Source organism: Delphinapterus leucas, chromosome 4 (genome assembly GCF_059928025.1).
Source record: "Delphinapterus leucas isolate spDelLeu-1000000601 "Yukka" chromosome 4, BTC_Dleu_Yukka2, whole genome shotgun sequence".
Classification (NCBI taxonomy): Eukaryota; Metazoa; Chordata; class Mammalia; order Artiodactyla; family Monodontidae; genus Delphinapterus; species Delphinapterus leucas.
This window is the reverse complement of record NC_143132.1, coordinates 8720929-8741922: the sequence shown is the minus strand read 5'-3', so window position 1 is coordinate 8741922 and position 20994 is coordinate 8720929. Positions and strand designations below refer to the sequence as shown.

The 20994-nt window shown below is 49.8% G+C and overlaps 1 protein-coding gene and 1 long non-coding RNA gene across 2 annotated transcripts in view; one reads left to right on the top strand and one right to left on the bottom strand.

Moving 5' to 3' along the window:
- Positions 1-22: 22 nt before the first annotated feature.
- Positions 23-20941, bottom strand: LOC115802348 (uncharacterized). The gene is made up of 3 exons (XR_004022805.2): positions 20639-20941; positions 1902-2010; positions 23-862 (listed from the first exon to the last, which is right to left on the bottom strand). It is a non-coding gene; the product is annotated as an uncharacterized LOC115802348 (long non-coding RNA).
- SIM2 (SIM bHLH transcription factor 2) overlaps positions 19419-20994 on the top strand; it is a 50396-nt gene continuing 48820 nt past the window's right edge. Inside the window, exon 1 of the mRNA XM_022552922.3 lies at positions 19419-20188. The gene's annotated coding sequence lies outside the window, so the exon portion shown is untranslated. The remainder of the gene's footprint in view (positions 20189-20994) is intronic.

The window sequence follows — 20994 nt, the reverse complement described above, 5'->3', positions numbered from 1 at the left end:
CCTGGCCCCTCCCACCCCCACCCCCACCCAGCCTGTTCCAAGTAGAGTGGTTACATACGGCCTCTCCTGAGGTGTCTCACAGGGCCACGCAGCCGTATCCCCTAAGAAACTGTGGCCATTTGTCTGTGTTTCCTTCCCTCTCTTTCTGCCTTACTCCCCTTTCTCCCTCACTCTGGCTTCCTTGGGATTGCACTACCACTCCCCACCCCAAAAAAGTATTAGTACACAAGCTTTGCTGCAGGCTCCGTTTTCTAGGGCTCCCAGACAAGCCTTGCCCCAGAAGATGGGCACCCCACAGCAGAGCAGTGAGGGGCTGCACACTGGGATGTAAACTACAATCTTATCCATTCCCTGGAATGGGTGTTTGAGGCATAGTCAGTTATATCCGTTTCCTAGGACTGCTGTAACAAATTACCACAAACTGGTTGGCTTAAAATAACCAAAATTTATTCTCTCACGGTTCTGGAGGCCACAAGTCTGAGATCAAGGTACTGGCAGGGCTGCACTCCCTCCCCAGGCTCTGGGGGAGAAGCCTTCCTTTCCTCTTCTAGCTTCTGGTAGCTGCTGGCACTTCTCTGCGCTCCTTGGCTTGTGGCTGCATCCCTCCATCTTTGCATCGCGTCTCCTCTGTGCATCTGCCTAATCTCCATCTGCATCCCTCCTGTAAAGGACACCTGTGATGGTGTTTAGGGCCTGCCTGGATAATCCAGGATGAGCGCCTCATCTCAGGATCTCCAACTTAATCACATCTGCAAAGTCCTTTTTCCAAACAAGGTCTCATTCACAGGTTCCAGGGATTAGGCTGTCGACATATCTTGAGGGGGGCGGGCACTTTCCAATCGACCATACCATCCTCACTTTCCTGGTTGGAATATGCAGTAGAGAGAAAGAAAAAAAAAAGAAAATCAAGTGAAACGCTAACTTTACCACCAAACAGTTCTAGGGAGAGAGAAGCATAAGCAGGAAAAAAGTGCTAATGTTTCCATTTCTGGTGCCGACTGGGGCACAGGAGAGATCCCACTTTCAATCTTCATGTCAACACGTGTTGTTTCTTCCTCGAGAGAAACAAAACTGAATAATCCAGCATCGCCGAGTGGAACAGCTCACAAGTGGAAGAGCCGGGGTTGGCTGCATGCCCCTGGCCCGTGGCAATGGGACGCGCCCACCCAGCCCCTCTCTGGCCTCCCGCCAGCTCTTTTTGGCTCCTTTGGGCCCCAAAGCCCCCAGCCCAGCCATAGCTGGAGTGGAACTGTCAGTGGCCCCATTTAAAACCCATCTGTGAAAGGCTCATAAATCACACCCTCGGAAAACTCACTCCTCATTATAACTCGGCAGAGAACAACTCTGTTCAGAGATTTAAATAAATGTGAGTGTGTAGTAGGTTGGTTGTTTTTTCAGTTGGTTGTTTTTTCTATGTAGGAGGATTTTGCATCATATTCTTTCAGCTGTTCATGTTAATAAGGCCAGGAATAATTACAGGCCTTTCTCCAAATGCAGCAGTCTCTACCGTCAGATTAAGCAAGTGGCCGATGAACACTTTTAGTGTGATTTCAGGGGAGCCAGCAAGGCTTAGAGCCCCAATACCTCTCCCCTCTGACCTTGCAAAACAACTAGGTCAATGTCCCAAATTCTACAATTAGAGCTTCCTTCCTTTGGACCTGCCCATGGTCAAAACACTAATATTGCTGGAAGGGGCCACACTTTTAAGCAGGGTTCACGTATACATTTATCCTAGCATTTTCTCAGAGCAAGGGTTATGGTGGGAATGCAGGATAATCCGTTGGATGGGACAGGGAGACACGATTAAGGGGAAGGTGACTGATCACATGCAGGGTTGAATCCCTGAGAAGGTCCCTTGTGCTTCTCATTTTACAGTTGAACTAAATGTATTAAGTGCCTACCTTGTGTCCAGGGATGCGATCTTCCTTATAGGTGATCTCATTTAATCCTCACATCCACCTGTGGGGTAGGCACCAAAGCTCCTCCATTTATAAGTCAGTTTGTTCCCACCTAAAGTGACACCAGACAAGTTACCAAAGTGTATATGTCTGTGTCAAGTTAAGTTTCACAAAAGAACTGTCTCTAGACCCTGAGAAACTAGTGCTTTGGGGCTGGCTTGCTTCACAACAAGATCTCAGACACGACATATTTCTGGAGATGGAAGAGATCTCCAGAGCGGCCACAAAATAGACAGACAGACATGTAGACAGAGGAAAGCTGAGTCTGAGAGGGGGCAGGGAGGAAAGGAGGGAGGTGGGGTTCTCCAGGTTTCTTTGACCAGAAGCTGAGCAGGAATCACCAAGAACTAGGACAGGAGTGGTCAGGAGCTGGCTGAGAGGCCAGGAGGGAGACAGGGCTGCAGTAACCAGGTATCTGCATGGCGGGAACTGGCCTGAACCTATGGCAACAGGGAGGCGGTAGGGCTGTCCTGAGGTAGAATCCCGTAGGGGGACCGAAATCTGAGATTCTTACTCTAAGAAAATATCTTTGAAGGATTCTGGGGTGAACCGTATGGAAAAGAGGGGGCTTTAGCATCTATGGGTAAAAGGAGATATAGACCCTCTTTGGAGGAAAGGCTTCTCAAGTTAGTTTGCAGGAATCCCACAAATTAAAATCAAGCACAACCTCACGAACAAAAATCAACAAATACTTGGGAAGGCAAGTCACTATGAACAAAAGCCAAAAGAAACAAGAAACAGCAGCTGTAGACCCCCGAGGACTACAGATGTTTCTATTGTTGCAACAGCATGCAGAACTGTGAAGTATAAAACATCTAAAGAATGGATACACTTATAATGTATGAATAAACAACAGGAAAACATTAGGCATCAATTGGTAGAATCAGGGAGAAAAAGAAATCGATCTTTTAAAAATTAATAACAAAACTGTTGGAGAAAAACGCAATGGATATAAATACTGAAGAAGTCACCCTTTTATGTATTATTCACCAGTGGAGGGAGTTCTCATTTAAATTTGCATCTAGTACTTTGTCAGTCACTTTTTTATATTCTTTGCAAAATTCACACAGATTATTGATTTTTTTTTTTTTTTTTTTTGCGGTACGTGGGCCTCTCACTGTTGTGGCCTCTCCCATCGCGGAGTGTAGGCTCAGCGGCCATGGCTCACGGGCCCAGCCGCTCCGCGGCATGTGGGATCCTTCCGGACCAGGGCACGAACCCGTGTCCCCTGCATCGGCAGGTGGACTCCCAACCACTGTGCCACCAGGGAAGCCCTGTGATTATTTTTAATAAAACAAATGTTTCTGTACCAATGGAAAAAAACCCTCAATGGGTAAGTTAAACAGTAGATTACACTGTTAAAGAGAGAATTCATGAACTGGAAAATATATCTGAATAACGTATCCAGAATACAGCAGAGAGAAAGAGAGAAAGATATGAAAAAGTATTAAAGATATGGAAAAAGAACAAGAAGATCTAGCAAAGAGCTTGGCAAACTATGGCCTGTGTGTCAAATTCATCCAGCCACCTGTTTTTGTAAATAAAGTTTTATTGGAACCACCACACTCATTTGATTGTGTATTGCCCATGGCTTTTTTTACAATACGATAGAGCTGAGTAGTTGTGACAGAGACCATATGGCCTCCAAAGCCTAAAATATTTACTCACTGGCTTTTTACAGAAAAAAAAAAAATTACCCCTGGTCTAGTACATACATGACTGGGAACCCAGGAGGAAAATTTGGAGAAAAAGAAAGAAAGGTAATATTTTAAAAGAGAATGACTAAATTTTCCAGAACTATTTAAAACACGTAGCCACATCGCCAGAGAGTACAACATATTCCAAGCAGGATAAATAAAAAGAGTTGTGCTTGCATTACAGGTTGAATTTTGTCCCTCAAAGAGATACATCCAAGTCCTAACCCCAGTACCTGTGAATATGACCTTATTTGGAAATAGGGTCTTTGCAAACATAATCAAGTTAAGAATTTTTTCTTAAGGCCATGCCACACAGCATGTGGGATCTTCGTTTCCCGACCAGGGATTGAACCTTCGCTCCCTGCATAGGAAACGTGGAGTCTTAACCACTGAGTGCCAGGGAAGTCCCAAGATAAGAATCTTGAGTGAGATCATCCTGAATTTGAGATGGGCCCTAAATTCAATTGTTAGTGTCTTACAAAGAAAAAGGAGAAAAGAGAGAGAGAGAGAAAGGGGAAAGATATTAGTGATACAGACACAGGGAAGAAGGCCATGTCAAGACAGAGGCAGAGATTGGAGGGATGCAGCCACAAGCCAAGGAATGCCTGGAGCCATCTGAAGCTGGGAGGGGCAAGGAAGGATCCTTCTCTAGAGCCTTTGGAGGGAGTGCAGCCCTGCTGACACCTTTATTTTGGATTCTGTCCTCCAGACCTGTGAGAGAATAAATTTCTGTTGTTTCAAGCCACCAAGTTTGTGGTAATTTGTTACAGCAGTCCCAGGCAAGTGACACAGATTTTGTTTAGTGTGGTAGAATACAGATGATTCTAAATTTTTCTGCATTCTCCATTCTCCATACTAAGAGATGTTATTTATCCCCCCTCCTCTGGAATCTGGGTTGGCCCGTGGTTGTTTTAACCAATAGAATATGGCAGGAGTGATGCTGTGCCAGGTCCAGGCTAAGACTTCGGAAGCCCTGGCAGATTCTGCTTTTATGCTTTTGGGAGCCTTGATCTGCCTCGTGAGATATGCAGCTACCTGCTGTAAAGAGCCCATGGAGAAACCAGAGCAGAGAGAGGGGAGCCCTGGGACTCGATGGAGGAAGAAAGGCCCCACTATCCAGCATTCCAGCCAGCCCAGCTGTCTAGATGTCCCTGCCACCCAACACTCTGGAGCTGGCTTCTGGCTTTGCCTCCCTCCTGTCCCCTTCCAGAGCCTGGTTCTCAGGACGAGAGCCCTTCGTGCCTTCTCAATCCCGAGGCACTCCACCAGACGTAGTCTTGCCCGGGGCTTCTTGTCACAGGTGGATGAGCTATCTTGGATGTCCCAGCCCAGTCGAGCCCCAAGATGACTGCAGCCCCAGGCAGCAGAAGAACCACCCAGCCGATCCCAGTCAACTCACAGAATCACGGGCCAACGAGGCATTGACAAATTTGAGTAAGAGATGTCCTGACAGATATAGGTGTTGCAGGCAAAACCAGGTAAAGATGAATGGTTGGTTCTTAGTTCCTATTCTCAGTAGATGAGCTGATAATAATAAACTATTCAGACATGAATGAGTAGGAAGTTCACAGGCAAAGTTAACTCTTGGGTCTTAGTAGCATATGACTCTAGTTTTGTTAACCATACACAAGGAGTGTATTGTTATTATTATTCACCTCTTTTTTACCTATGTAGATAAAACTACTCATTAAATAAAGCAAAACATCAAATGAATAAATATTGAATTAAAAAATCATTAAAACAAACTCATGTGGTTAAATATGTGCCTCAGGACCAGAAATTTGACCACCAGGTGGAACTGTAGAAGCAAAGTGGCATCTCATTTTGGGTAATCACGCACATCTCATCCCGTAGTCAGAAAGGAAAAAACATCGTACCTGAGACAAACAGACAAAACAGGGTCAGAAAAATGAAGGAAATCTTGAGCCCTTCCTGTAAGTTACTAGCTCCCTAGCAAAAACAACTTTATCCCAGACTTTGGCAATGCTGCTGTTTGGAGATTTACCAGGACCTTTGTGGATATGACAATCGTGATGAATTTGCTGTTTTCTGCCATGCACAGACTTAACTGTAATCTCAGTAACCTTGGTAATTTTGTGGATTTCTTTTTCCTTTAGATACCTTTTTGTATTTTTATTTGATGATCTAGTCCTTCTAGCCCCTGGAGACTCTTTACAGATCTCTTTTTTTTTTTTTTTTTTTTTTTTTTGCGGTACGCGGGTCTCTCACCGCCGTGGCCTCTCCCGCCGCGGAGCACAGGCTCCGGACGCGCAGGCCCAGCGGCCATGGCTCACAGGCCCAGCCGCTCCGCGGCATGCGGGATCCTCCTGGACCAGGGCACGAACCCGTGTCCCCTGCATCAGAAGGCGGACTCTCAACCACTGCGCCACCAGGGAAGCCCTACAGATCTTTTTAAAGTATGCTTCTTTTCGAAATGCTTTTGTCTCCAAATCTTCCATTTATAGAGGCCCTGAACTCAGAGACAACAGGCAGAGTAGAAGGTGGGAGCAGGACCCTGGATGGAAAGTAGGAGAATTAAGTGAACATCTATATGCTGAGCAGCCAAGTTCTCCCACTCACTTCCCAGAACACTGGAATGAGGTGTTTTTTCCCCAGGAAAGAAATGGGAGGATTTGACCAAAAAGAAACTAAATGGCCCCAGTTAAAACACTTATAGATACTCATAGTTGGGGACCCCAGTGAAAAAAACAGATAGCCTCTCAATCACCCCACAGGGAAGCCCAGATGCCCACACGTCCTTCCAAACTGCTTAGAGCTTCCAATCAGGCCCATTCTCTGACCTGTGGACAGACCGAGATCTTTCCCTTGTCTTTGCTTGTTTGCTTTGCTTTCTGTTCTTGTTCTATGATCTGTTTCATATTAGACACCATCCTCTAACATCATGTTACAGACTTTTCTTCCCTAGCATTCTAACATGACCTGGCCTCTAACATGATAGGTAGAAAACAAACAATTGAAAAAAAAGACATATGTGGGCAGTAGAATCAGAGCAGCAAATAGTATAGCCCCAAATTCCGAGAACTTCAGCAAGTGACCTTATTTGGATATGTAATTAGTTGTTATCTTGAGATAAAATTATCCTGATTCAGAGTGGGCCCTAAATTCAATGACTGGCATGCTTAAAGGAAGAGACAAGGACACAGAGACACACGGGAAGACCATATGACAACAGAGCCAGAGACTGGAGTGATGCAGCCACAAATCCAGGAATGCTTGGGGTCACCAGAAGATAGAAGAGGCGTGGAAGGATCCTTCCCTAGAGCCTTCAGAGAGAGCATGGCCCTGATGACACCTTGATTCCTGACCTCCAGAGCTATGGGAGAATAAGTTTCTGTTGTTTTTAAGCCACCAAGTTTGTGGTAATTTGTTATGGCAATGCTAGGAAACTAATACAAGCCATGCTGCTAGAGATGCAAAAGTTAGAATCTAAGGCCTGCCAGAGAGGAGGAGCCTTGAGGCTTCAAAAGCATTTGACTGGGATCTCAGGATCTCAGGACCTGAGAGAAAGGGAAATCAGATTGAGTCTGAACACCAGACTAAATCTCAAGGGTGAACAATGCAGAAACATGCATATGAAACATGTGGAACTTAGTGTAAAAATCTAACATAGGTATAACTGGAATGCAGACAAGATGATGGAGGGAACCAAAAGAAGTGATATTTGAAGATTTACTAGCTGAGAATTTTCCAAAATGACAAAAGACATTAAACCACAGAGTCAAGCAGGATACATACAAAGAAAATTGTTTCTAGGCAAATCAGTAAAACTAATGGAAACCAAAGACAAAAAAAAATCTTAAAAGCAGTTAGAGAAAAGAAAAAATACACGACATTCAAAGGAGTAACAACGAGACCAACAACTGACTTCTCAACAGGAGCAATAGAAGCCAGAAGACAATGAAATAGGAAGGAAACTGCTCAGTCTGCAGGAAAAGGAGTATCTATTAAAAACCTGCAGCATGGCTTCCCTGGTGGCGCAGTGGTTGAGAGCCCGCCTGCCGATGCAGGGGATGCGGGTTCGTGCCCCGGTCCGGGAAGATCCCACATGCCGCAGAGCGGCTGGGCCCGTGAGCCATGGCCGCTGAGCCTGCGCGTCCGGAGCCTGTGCTCCGCAACGGGAGAGGCCACAACAGTGAGAGGCCCGCGTACCGCAAAAAAAAAAACAAAAGAAACCCCTGCAGCAAACATGATATTTAATGCTGAAATCAAGCTTTCCTCTTGAGATCAGAAATGAGGAAAGGATGTCTGTTCTAACGACTTCTCCTCCAAATTGCATTGGAGGTCTAGTCAGCACCATAAGGCAATAAACAAATAAACTAAAAGATACGGTGATTGTGAAGCAAGAAATAAAACTGTGATTATTTGCAGACAACACGGCATGTTCTTTGGACAACCTGGTAGAAAAGCCCTCTCATCCATCCCTGTTGCAGGTATAGAGATGTGTCCTGGAGCAGAGATTATAATTCTTTGGGGCTGCCCACAGGCTGTGGGAAGGAGATATCCCTGGCTTGACTTAGCTGCCTCTGGCCAGGTCAGACTGTATCAGTGTCGGGGCAGGTAGGAGGGGGAACCAGCAGCTGGTGGGCTGCATGCAGGCGCACTAAGCCCCACAATGGGGCCCTTGGACACCTGTGAAGGTCTGTGCTCACCTTGAAAGCATCCTCACGACTGGGGTGCGGGGAGTGACATTAAATAGCAATACAAAAACATGATGACAGGTTGAGAGAGAGACCACAGAAAAAAGAAAAGTTTTATATGTTAATACCTTCGATGTCACTTTTTTTTCTGTTTTTGAAGAAACCTCACATTTTCATTTTACCTTGTGCCGTGCAAATTATGTAGATGGCCCTGCTTCCCTTTATACCTCAAGGCACAGCTTAGACCAGGTAAAGTCTCAGTGATAATAGAGGAGGAGGGGAGAGGAGATGCTGAGGGAAACACATGTGAGGCTGTCCTCTTGAGTAGGTCAGAAGATCACAGAACTGGCCGAGTCCCCTTTGTAGCTCCTGGCTTTCGTCTATAATGCACTCCTGAGACCACGCACTGGGGTCAAACCTGAGAGGTTGGAATAGCAGAGGTACCCTTGGAGAAAAATTCTTATAAGATCCTAACTTACACTTTCTCCTTTAGATATATTTTAAAATTTGTAAATAGTTTGGTATTGGGGTGGGATGAACTGCGAAACTGGGATTGACATATATACACTACTATGTATAAAATAGATAACTAATGAGAACCTACTGTATAGCACAGGGAACTCTACTCAGTGCTCTGACCTAAATGGGAAGAAAATCCAAAAAAGAGGGGATATATGTGTAAGTATGGCTGATTCACTTTGCTGCACGGCAGAAACGAACACAACAGTGTAAAGCAACTACACTCTAATTAAAAAAATATTTTAATAATTAAATAAATAAAAATAGTTTGGTATTTGTAAATAATTTGGTCTCTTTCTAAAAGATAAGAACCTTTTTTTCACAAGGTTAACTACAATATCATTATCATACCCTAAGAAAAGAACACAACCTTCTGAAGCTGCACTATGGGCCAGCGGGGACCGCCACCAGGCACAGTTGAGAAAAGGTCCTTCATCAGCTAACGCACCTGAGGTCCAGTGTGATGGCTTACGTACAGTACGTGAGCAGACAATACACAAAATCAAACGCGTGCATCTGTGCTCAGCTAGAGAGTCCTTCTGTCCCCAGTGACCTCAGGGCAGCTGCAAATGGCGGCTGAGATATTATCCCTCCGGAAGCACAGGCGTCTCCTCTCTACATAGAACGTCCTCACTTCCTACCGGGACTCAAGGAGGAAAATTGGGTAGACATGGAGACCCCTGCGGATATTCACTTCCTTAGTCCAAGTAATTGACATTCAACCTATGTATCTTTCAACTCAGTATATCTAGGGACATGCAAGTATTTTGTTTGTTTTATGGTCATTGCTATAGCCTTTTGGCATTTGACATTGTGAGTTGAACTCATGTTTAATGCATGAACTCGGGGAAAATTTGATAGATAGGATAGATTGCTAATATGTTTAAGGAATCGCTTACAATTATTAGGCTAGACTCAAAACAGCAGAAACTCTCTCCAGATAAATGTGCAAGTAGCAAGTCTTCTACAAACTGTAGCAAGTCTTCTACAAACTGAATAACTCAGCAAGTACTCGACCTGAAAGGAAAGCTCTCGGAGCAACTAATCTTGGCTTTAGCTCATGTTCCTACTGACCCATTAAGTTATACAAGGGCATCAGTCACTGAAAGCTAAAATTAACACTCACGGGTCTTGCCAGAGAGCTCTGATACCTCCAGTGGGAACTTTCCATGTGCTTGTGACAGACCAGCATCCACTGGTGTTGCCATGGGGAAAAAATAAGAATTGAATTTCCTGCCTTGGTTTTTCCAGCAACTGCAAAGTGGGCAGTCTGCTTGGCCTTTGGTGATAACTCTGCTTTGGTAACACCGACTCAACAAATATTTATTGGCCATCCACTACATGCCCAGTATGATGCCGGGTGCTGGGGGTAAAGAGGTACACAGGACAGACAAAGCATGCACCCCAGATCCAGAAGATCTGGCCCCCTAGACCAGCCTCAGTACTCATTAGCCATGTGGTTTGGGGCCAAGTGTCAAAAATCAAGTAGATTCTAGGCACTGGAAGAGTTCCTAGTGAAAGCAACACTCCACACCAAGTGAGTAAGAGCTGGATTAAATCCCAGCTCTGTCCCTTACCAGCTGTGTGGCATGAGCCTGTGGTCATTTAGAAATGGCCAGAAAGGAAGAAGCAGCAGTTGGGAGTGGGTGAGTGAAAGGGAGATCTGAGAGTTGGCTTGGTTATCATTTCTTCTTTTCTTTAACCAGAGTGTAACTTTCATATAGTTAAATATTGTAACTTACACAAATCTTAAGTATGGGGCTTGATGAATTTTTCCCATGAATCTCATGTAACCACAACCCAGATCAAGATACAGAACATTTCCAGCACCCAGTAGATATAATTTTTAAAGTGAAAATACCAAAACCCAAATCTCAGGGCCTCTGATAGGTTACCACAATCAGTGCTACCAGCCACAGAGCTGATTTCTGACTAGTGGAGATGAGCTTATAGTCTCATTCTTCTGGTGACCAAGAACACTACTTATAAACTAGTCTGCTGGACGTGGGCGTACAGATGAAGCCCGTAAATATGACTTAGAACAGAGTTTTAACGTGTACTAAGCTAACTGGCCGATCCAAGGATGAAATCTACACTCTTGCCCTCTCCTTACCGCCAAACTCAAATGTACTAGTTACCCAGGCCAGATTTTCCTTGTTATAAAATTTATTAAATATTTATCATAAACTTGTTGCAAGGCAAAAATAAAAGTTGGAGGCATATTATCCACTACAGCCAAAAGGTGGAAACAACTCAAATGACCATCAACGAATGAATGGATAAAGAAAATGCGGTATATCCATGCAATGGAATATTATTCAGCTGTAAAAAGGAATGAAGTCCCAATACATCCCACAACATGGATGAGCTGTGAAAACGTCATGCTAAGTGTAAAAAGGCATTTTTCACATTAGAAATGATTTCCATAGGACATCGTTTCTTATCTCTCAGTTGATGAGAAATAGAATTACTAGCTCAAAAGCTGTGGACATTTCTAAGAACCTTGATGCACATTAGAAGGCCAGATTCTCAGTCAAGGTCATCATCAGGATGGAGAATGCCTCCATGGCAGGGACTCACTTTTATCATGCGAATGCCTGGCTCTGCGCCTGGCACACTGTGGCCACCCAGGGATATCTCCTGAATGAGTAACAGCGTGTTTGCGAGCAGGAGAGTGGGAGGGCTCCCCAGTGCAAAGAACTGCACTCCTTTTGATACATGATGTACAAGCTCCTAAGTGAGGCCAGCTCTAGACTACACAAGAATAATGAGCGCCTGGAACACGCAGCCCTCCATCTGTCTGCTTTAGCCACCTGCACACGCCAGGTGACTCACCACACAGTCCCCTGATTTAGTTGACTGCGAGGAGGTCAAAAATGACTTAATAAGTCACACCACGGCGCATCTGGGTGACCACACACGGGGTTGGAAATTGCATCTATTAGGTAGTAGTTCAGTGGGAGCATTTTTTAGCAAGTGCAACTGTTTCTGTTTGGATTATTTAATAACTTCCCTAGTAAATGCTGATTCTCCATATAAATATTAGCAACTGACATACACAGTCACAGTTCACCAATGCCCAAAATAAGTTAGACTGTAAACCCAATGCCTCTGGAAGCTGTATTAACCAGTGCAGGCCACGAAGTTGCCTTGACAAGCCCGGCCCTACTTCTCCACCAGGAAACAGTTGTACCCATATCACAACCAGCTAAAGAGGTTTGCACTGCAAAAACCTTGGGATCTCAATGAACTGCTTTTTCCTGCAGAGCAGTTTGGTGGCAAGAGGGCCTGTCTTGAGAATTTCACCACTCAGGCGCCAAACAACCTCATCTGACCTGTAATCAGGTGGGTCTATGTTCCAATGGGTTCGTTCTTTCAGACTCTAGCACATGGGGTTTTCCCCAGTCTTTACTGCCCCTTAAAAAAAACCCAAACCCTTCGGTTATTAAAGATACTCCTTTTAGTGTTACCTTACCCACTTCTTGTACTATACTATGCAGGGGTCTTTAAAGGGATGGAATTATAACTTGTATTATCAATATAGGAAATACCTGGAGGAAATGCAGATGCCATTTGTCCCACATTCCACAGGCTGCTCTCCTGTCTATGAAACTATATCAGGTCCTCCTGGCACAGTCAGAGGAAGGCTGAGAGGCGGTCTTACCCAACCAGACCTTAATGATTTTATTTATTCCACATGGCCTAAAAATATTTTTGAACATAGCTTGCCATAATTTTTCTGGTGATTTCTATGAGTCACTTTTTAATTATGAATTATGGTTTTTAGAGACACTCCTGAGAAATTTTACCCAAGGTTCCCTTGACAACCATCTCATAAAGTATCTAAAGTGAAGCTGCTTCCACAACCAATGCAGAAAACCAACTTCAAGGCATAGATTCCTAAAAGATCCATTAGTCGTCTTTGCAGAGAGTGACTCTCAGGTTCACACATGCAAAGGGTCGCTGAGAAATCCAGATCCACCCACATAACTAGCAAAATACATTTACTGTCAAATAAGGTTCAAAGGATTTTTGTACAAATATAAATTTTCTAACTTCACTTGGAGCATTTTTTCTTTTCTCCTAGCTAGGGATTTTCTCTGTGTGTCTAAATTATTGCCTTTCTACCCTCGGCTGAAAGTTTTCAGCTTTTACAGGATCTGCTATGTCCACCGCAGGAAGGATCTTTGCCTGCTGGATCCATTCAGGCCACTCAGAAATTCAAGTGTTTGTGCACGATAACGAGCACAAATTTCCATTTCTGGGATTTACTTAGGAAAATCCAACTGCTGGATCTCAAACAATCAGGTAAGGTCCAAGTACTCTTAAATGACAGTTGGGCGGGGTTAGCCTGGAAATTCTAGAACTTTCTACAGGTGCAGCTTCCCCGGCTTCCACTTTCCTTCCTTTGGCAGAGTTGACAGCTTCTGCAAAAATAACGATGTAGACATCAAGCTAAACAGAAATATAAATAGGTCAATTAGCTTTCAAAGGAGCACTCTTTATGTTGCTTAAACAGGGAGGTATTTTCTGGTCAATTACTTTAAGTAGACATCAATAAACACTAAAATTATTTGTGCATGGGGAGCCATGGCGCTGGGCTTTTCCCTCCCTGGCCCCCAACGGTCCAGGGAGTAAAGCAGACTCACACAGGCGCTTTCCAGTGCTCACTACCGTGTTTAAAGTGTTCAACAAGTGTTTGAGGCTCTCGCTTTCCGTCCAGACCGTGCTGAGAGCCCCAAAAGACGTGGCACCTGGCGCCTGTTGCCTCGCCAGGTCACCGGGCCACTCCCCTCCGACGGCGTTCACCACCGCCCATTTCTTTCCCCACGCCGTCTTGCTATTTATTCAAAAGTTAGATTTCGCAATAAACTCTTCCAAGCATCCACCTTCCCCCGCCCCCCACGCCCTGCTCAGGGCCCGGCAATTGGTAGGAACGCTTCAAAATGAAATGCAAGATTCAAACTAAGTCTCACACCACCATAATAAAGCGGTTTAATGAGCTTTGATCTTGGGAACGGCGTAGCATTTGCACAACTCCATGAAGCCACGCGCAGTGACCCTGACCACCCCTCCCATAAAATGGAAAGCGAAGACAAAGTGCCCCTGAACGTGAAAATCTGCCCGGACCCCGAAGGCTCACCCCGCCTGGTTCAAAAGCTTCTGGGAGAGAAGTACAGAGAATTCCGTAGTCAGATTAAATAATGTCTTTGTCTACACCCGCTGGGCGAAAAGAACGTTGGTGCTATAACCAAGATTATTTTGTTTCCGCTCTCTAAAAAATGAAGACGGTGCTGGAGTTGGGGCCAAAAATATTCATAAGCCACACAGCTTGAATCCACCCTGTAGTTTATCAGCTAACCGATACTTTTGCCAGGGAAAATATTCTTGAATTGAGGAAAAGTGTTAAATTTAAAGTTCTCCTTTTATACGAAAACGTGCTCTACCCCGTACCTCCTCCTCCAGGGTATTTGCTCTGGCACCTAAAAGGAATTCTGTCTTGGGGCAGTTAAGAGGGGGAGAAGAACGGCGGAGGGGAGCTGGACCTTCTCCCTCGATCTGGGAACCACGCCGGATCTCCCTCCAAGAAAGCTGAGCCGCCAGCGTGAGAACTCGACTCCACATTCGGTCTAAGAGCGCGCGAGCTGGGGACGGCTCAGGGATCTTTGGCGACGCCAAGATGAAAGTACGGGCCCCTTAATTTCCACCAGACTTCCCTTCATCCACATACACCAGCTCTCACCCACTCCCCAGACCTCACGCGGACCCCGGGTCCCTCTGGTCCCTACTTCCCACGTGGAAAAAATCTGGGGGGAGGAGCGAAGACGAGGCCGAGCGTGTACAGGGAGCACGGGAGACCGGCTAGCACCAGACGAGGTCCGCACGGCCCCACTCACGCAAGTGAGCGTGCCGCACACCTCCCAGCGCGCACAGCCGCGTCCGCTCCAGCTCCCCGCCCGCCTGGCTATGTGCGGACCGAGGCCCTCTCCAGTGTACACTGCGCCCCACCCGTGAACGCTGCGCGCACGCGTGCTCTCGAGTTCCCCACTCCCTCTTGCACTAAGCCAGCTCCGTGCGCACCGAGGCCCCTGACCCCTCCGTGTTTACTGAGCCTCTCCAGTGGCCGTGCGCATTGCGCCCCCTTCCGCCAACCTGCCCAGGCCGCGTTTCTAACCACGCGGGCGATCCCGAGACTCAGAGCGCAAAAGGCGGGAACCACACCGCAAAGTCTGTCGGAAACAATCTCCTTCTGGGCCCTCACCCAGCGCGGGGAGTAGGAGTCCCGAGTCTCTTCTGCGGAATTGAGAAGACCTCTGGCGACGGGGAAGCCTGAAGCTCGGCCCGAGTCCCCGAGTGGGACCCGCGGGTTCCAAAGCCGGATTTCGTCCCAGGACAGGGAGAGCCGGCGAGGGGGCCCCGCCATCGCCTGCGTGCCATGCCGGATGGGGTGCGGTCCCCCTACCGGCGTGGTCCCCCGTCGCTCTGAAATCTGGCTTTGGCGCGCCCAAAACCTCTGACGCGGGACGGCCCTCTGCTGTGGGCGTCTCCTCCTTCTCCACGGATGGAAGAGTGTGTTCCCGGATACACACCTCTCAGGAAACCCGCCTTCCATGCCAGCCCTTAAAACTAAAGAAAAAAATAAAAATCTGCGCGAAGCAGGAAGATGCTCACGCCCCGGGTTGGGACGGCTGCGCGCGCTCAGGCCAGGCTGGAGGGAGCCGATCCAGCCGGCCCGCCTGCCCGCTGGCCTTTCTGTAACTTTCTCTACTAAACCGCGAATGAATTAGCGTACCTCTTCCTACAGATTTGTTTAGATTAGGGAGGTTTCCCTCAATGTTCGCTTTGCTTTGCGAACATTATATTAATAATTATATTAATTAAATAAAACGAGTTTGTGTCTTTAAAGCATTGTAATAGCCCTATATTACAGTCAGCCTTACATTAAGGGTTGGCTGTTACTATTATTACCTGCTAGAAAAAGAAAATTAAGCCTATCATGTTTGTGCTTTCTTTGATGTGCAGAAATATGTCTCTGGTGGGTAGATTTTTTTTTTAAGGAAAAGTTTTGGTTGATGTTTTTTGAAAGGCGGTTTCAGCGCCGTCGTTAATGAACTAATTAGTTTTCGGATTTCAAGGCGGCATGTCATTGATATAACCACTGAGGAATTTCAGCGCACACCAGACTGCAAAGACTCCTCCAGCTCAAGGGTTTCCAGACACGACCGCGGGCTCGCTGGAGGCGAAAAGCGAGGTTCTGCCGGGGAGCGGATGGGCTGCCTCTCCCCGAACCAGGACTTTGAGGCGACGTTTCTGTTAAGCCGGAGCGAGAGCACTCTGGGAGCGGGCTGCGGAGGCTTCGTGCCGCCGGGTCGTAGAAAGGGCGCAGGAGGTCGGCGCAGGACACTCGGCTCCCCTCTCCTTCGGCCCGGATCCCTGGCCGGTCCCTGAGCGCCGCTCCTGGGCGCCGGGCGCTGCGTGCGCTCCAACAGAATAGAATCCTCGCTCTCTCCGGAGGACGCTGGATGTGTGTGCAACGGGGAGGGGTGCCAAAGTCCCGGGCACTTTCTCAGAGACGGAGGAGAAAGCGGGGCTGGGAGACAGCGAAGGAGTGCAGAGGAAAGGGCGGCCCTCTCACCACCGCCTCCCGCCCCCCAGGTAAAATTAGAAGAAACGTGTGGCCGTTTCCCCAAACCTGGCGCGGCTTCAGTGGCTCCCTGTGGCCCTCGCTGGGGACTGTGCTAATCACTATAATTAATTACCGGTGACACTGATTTTGATCCCTAAATGCATCGCCTTGAGTGAGGGAGAGAAGTACGCGGTAGCTACTCTGTCCCTCGGATAGGAGGCGCTGCGCCGGCGGGCCCCCTCAAGCCCGCAATCCCAGAACCCGAAGTCGTCCCGGACAACCAAGTCCGAGAAAGACTGCGCTCTTTTCGGAACCCCAGGGAGCAGAGTCAGCCTCGAGCAGGCCGGGATAGGCGACTGGGAGGTGGGAATGATCCCCCACTGGGTGGTGCCTCCTTCCCTCCCCTCCCTGCACCACCTCCCCCCCCGCAGAGCCACTTGGGGCACCCTGCCGAGGACCGAACACACAAGCACCAAGGGACCCCAGGACCCTGTGCAGGAGGGCGGATCTGCCCTAGTTACTGTGATGTAATCAAATAATCAGATAGAAGCCGACCAACCTAAAAGCAAACACTTTCTCCTAAGGGGTAACTTCCAGTGAAATAACTTATTAAAAGCAAAACAAAACGAAAAGAAATAAACTTCTCTCCCTCTACTACTTAGGAACGTGTGAGCAGAGCGAGTTACTGTCTCGACCTCTCAAGGAACGAATCATTACGAAATGGCTCTGGATATCTGTAATTACTTTTATACAGTGGGTAGTTATATTGTTAACTGTTGTCCGAGCCTTTCTGGGAGTAGCAATGACCCCAGAAAAAGTTGATGATATCTCCACTGGTCTTACAGAAGGAAAGGAGTGAAAAATCGAAGTACCTTTTCAGATAGCTCAGACCAAACGCGCCTCCCAGCCTTGAAATACTCACATTTGTGATACTGAACCCAAGCGGGATTTTCTGAAGTAACCACATCATGCTAATTGCCTGTGTAGACAAGAGTTTATAAATCGAATAGGTTCACATGTCCATAGTCCTGGGTTTCCTGCTGTCTCGGCTTGTTTGGGCGGTTGAAGTTCTCCTTAAACACCACTTCAGAGGTTCCAACCCCTTCCCCCAAATCTAGTGCTAGGCCTGGGAGAAGTCCTCCCCTCCCCACCTCCTTAGGGACAAAGTCTCTGATTCCCTTCTGCACCGCAGCAGCCCATCCCTAGTGGAACATCTGCGCGTTTTCCCCTTGATCTCACGCAAAAGTCGGTTTCCGCGGAGGATGGGCCTCAGGTAGGCGCCGGGGGCGGCCCCGGGGAAAAACAGTTGCGGAACATCTGAAGCGGAAAATCCAAGCAGATGTGGGGCGGCCGGGCCCCGCCCCTTTCCTCTTAGGGCCTCAATTTCTTCCAGATCAGTTTCCTAATGGAAGATTTCTAAGAGGTGGGGGGTATGCGGAAGCTTGCTCGTGCGCCTCGGAGTGCGCCTAGGCGCTGGGAAGCAGGACAGACTGGGGCTGGTGGTGTCCCGCAAGCGCGGCAAAAGCTTATTGGACTCACGGTGTCCGACCCCTCTTTCCACCTGCCCTCTTCCTGCCCCCGGCCTCTCGTCATTCTAGATTCTGCCAACTCCTTCCGGGCCAGTAGGAGAACCGCCGTTTCTGGGTGATGTCCGGGGCTGAGAAGTCTTTCGTTGCCCTATGCTTCTCCCCTGCGGGCCCGTCTCCGTGCTCTGCGCGAAGCGCTCGACTTTCGACTCAAAGTATAGACTAGGAGGTACTCCCTGCACCAGGAGCCTGGAGCAAGGACTACGCAGTAGGTGTCCCAACCGGCGGCCACCGGCTTCTGATCACTCCAATTAGCACGCGTGTAGTGCTTTTTCCAATTTACACAGAGCTTCTCTCCTGTGGGTGTCCTAAGGGCCTCAGGCTTTCCCTTCGGCAGGGAGAGCCCTAGGATGACCCCATCCAAGCTCAGGGGTTCTTCCTTCGCCATTCCACGCAGACATCACTATTCTTCCCAACTGGGGAAACCTCGAAGTTCGCGCCGAAGTACTTTGTGTTCTTTCGGTGGTGCTGTGCGGGAGCCCAGGCCCATCTCCGCGCGCTGTGTGTGTGTGTTGAATGAATGTGTTGGGGGAAAGGTGATAAAAGGCCCACTTGGGCATTTGCTGGAGCACACTGTGGGCCCTAAAATGCCCCACAGCCAAACATCTGCGAATCTTCCAACGCTCCGTTATGCTACGTCTCACACCACGCGATTCGAACATGTCTCGCAGATGCAACAGCGGCTGCCACTGCTGAAGACCGGGTATCGAGATCTCAAGTACAATTTCCCGTGAAATCCGGGAACTTTGGTTTAAGGAACGTTTCTGTTCCTGTTACTTGTCGAGTTTCTCCCACTTGCACTTAACCATGTTTCTGCGATCTGGGTAATCCCTTTCAAGCCCAGGAGGAATTCTCCCGGGTCCATAATTGAGGATCGGAAATCGTGGGGGTGAGGGAAGCCTTAAATCCTCCCGAAGCCAGGAAGGTGCCCCGGAGCGCACACGGGGGCGGCCTGAGCAAGCGGCGGCGGGGCCCAGCCGGCAATCCCTTCCCCCCTGGAGCTCCTTCTCCCGGAAGCCGGGAGACCACGGCTGTCCCCGCAGCGGGGTGCGGGACTCCGGGCGGGGAAGCGGGCCGGGAGCCTTGCGTTTGGCCACTACGTACCCGAGCCGCTCGCGCGCCCCACCCCCGACCCTCTGTGCTCACGGCTGGAAAAAGGAAAGCGCTCCTGGATCCGAAACCCCAAGGAAAAGCGCTGGTTCCTACATGCGCCCGGCATTTGGTGGGGAGGCACCAACTCCGAAGCTCGCGCGGCTCGGTGGTTTCGAGCAAGGCCACGGCTGTGGGTTCCGCAGGGCGCCGGGGCAGGTGAGGCCGAGCCCGGGTCTGCGCACGATGTCCTGCCCACAGAGGGAACTACGACGCCTCCAACGCCATCGAACTTCTGACCTTCAAAGAGGTCCCTGGAAAGGGGTCAGGAGCGCCTGCTGCCGACGAGGTCGCCGTAGGCCCTGCCCTCCAGACGCGGGGGAGGGAGGCGAGCACCAAGTCATTGTAATGGCAGTGAGCGCGCGGAGCCGCAGGCTCCTCCAGGGCCGGGGGAGAGAGAAGGCACCTAGAACGGAGATCCTAGCGCTGGGCCCCAAGGCTCCGGCGTCTCCCCTCCCGAGCTGACCTCCAGATCAGGCCCCCACAGCCTACAGCCTCGGCACACGTCCGAGGGACCCCAGGACCCCGCGCCCTGCGTCCACTGCGGCTGCCCTCTGACCCCGCGCGCCAGGAAGCTGGGGTCCTCCCAGTGCATGCGTCCACACCGCGTCCGGAGGGTTCGGGCTTCTAGAAGGGAAGGGATGGGGGCTACCTCGTGGCCGGGGTAGCTAGGAGGATCCTCCGGGGTTGCAGTCACCGACAGTGAGGTGGGGTACACAAGAGGACTCGAGGTCCAGTGTGGCCCTGAGGGAAGGCGCCGGGACGCCCTACGGCCGGCCGCAGTCTCCGACTGCGCCTCCCTGCGCCAGCTGCTTCCTGCCCCCATCACCCTGGCCACCACGAACGCTTGTCCGATGATCCTCGCTCGGTGCTCCTCGCCCTGAAGCACCCGCCCCAGCCGGCTTCCTTGAAATTCCTGCCGCACTGGATCGGGCTGCAGGGGCGGGTACTATTGGGCCCTGTACCCGCCGCTGCCCAGGGCAAGGCCTCACCGGTAGGTTCGGCTCCCCGCCCCTCTCTCCGTCCGATCCGCGCGTCCCCGCGGCCTCCAACCCCTCCGGGGAAGGCGCCAATCTCCTTTCGCTCTCTTGTTTACAGGAGAGAAAGAGCATAAGGGTCACTTCCGAGCCCTACTCGCGCCGCTTCCTGGGGAGGGGGTGGTCCTTCCCCTCTGGCCTCCCCACCGCCACCACTTTCGGCTCTCGGACCTGCAAACTGGGGAGAGCGAGGGCTCGGGGCCCGCGCGGGCTCGGAGGACTCAGTCCTCCTCCGCAGGGCACTCAGGCAGCGCCCGCGCAGTACCTGCGCCGGAGCCACAGACGAGGTCTCCGTACCGCTTCCTCCCTCGCTTCCTCCTCCGCCCCTCCCCGCCGCTCCTCCTAGCGCCCAGGTCCCGCGACCCGCTCGCCAGAGTCGGTCCCCGCCGCGCGCCCTGTGCACTCACCGCGATTTCCTCCAGGCCGGGAGCGCGCGGGTCTCGCCCGGGAGAGTCCCTGGAGGCAGCGACAGGGAGGCGCGCCTGTGACTCCGGGGCCGCGGTGGGGTCGGTAGGCGAGGTTGCCCGCCCCCGCCCCCGCCGCGGTCCCTCCCCCCCTTCCTGCCCCCCCTCCTCCCCGGGCCGCGGCGGCCGAGTGCTCCGCCCGAAGGCGGGTCCGCCATAAACAAACGCGGCTCGGTTGCACGTGGACCGCTGAGCTTCTGCGCCTCGCGACAGATCGCGGGCTCTGGGCGCCGCATCACCAGGCACAGGGAACCGCCAGGGAGGGCAGGAGAGCGCACCCGGGCCGGGCCCCAGCCGCG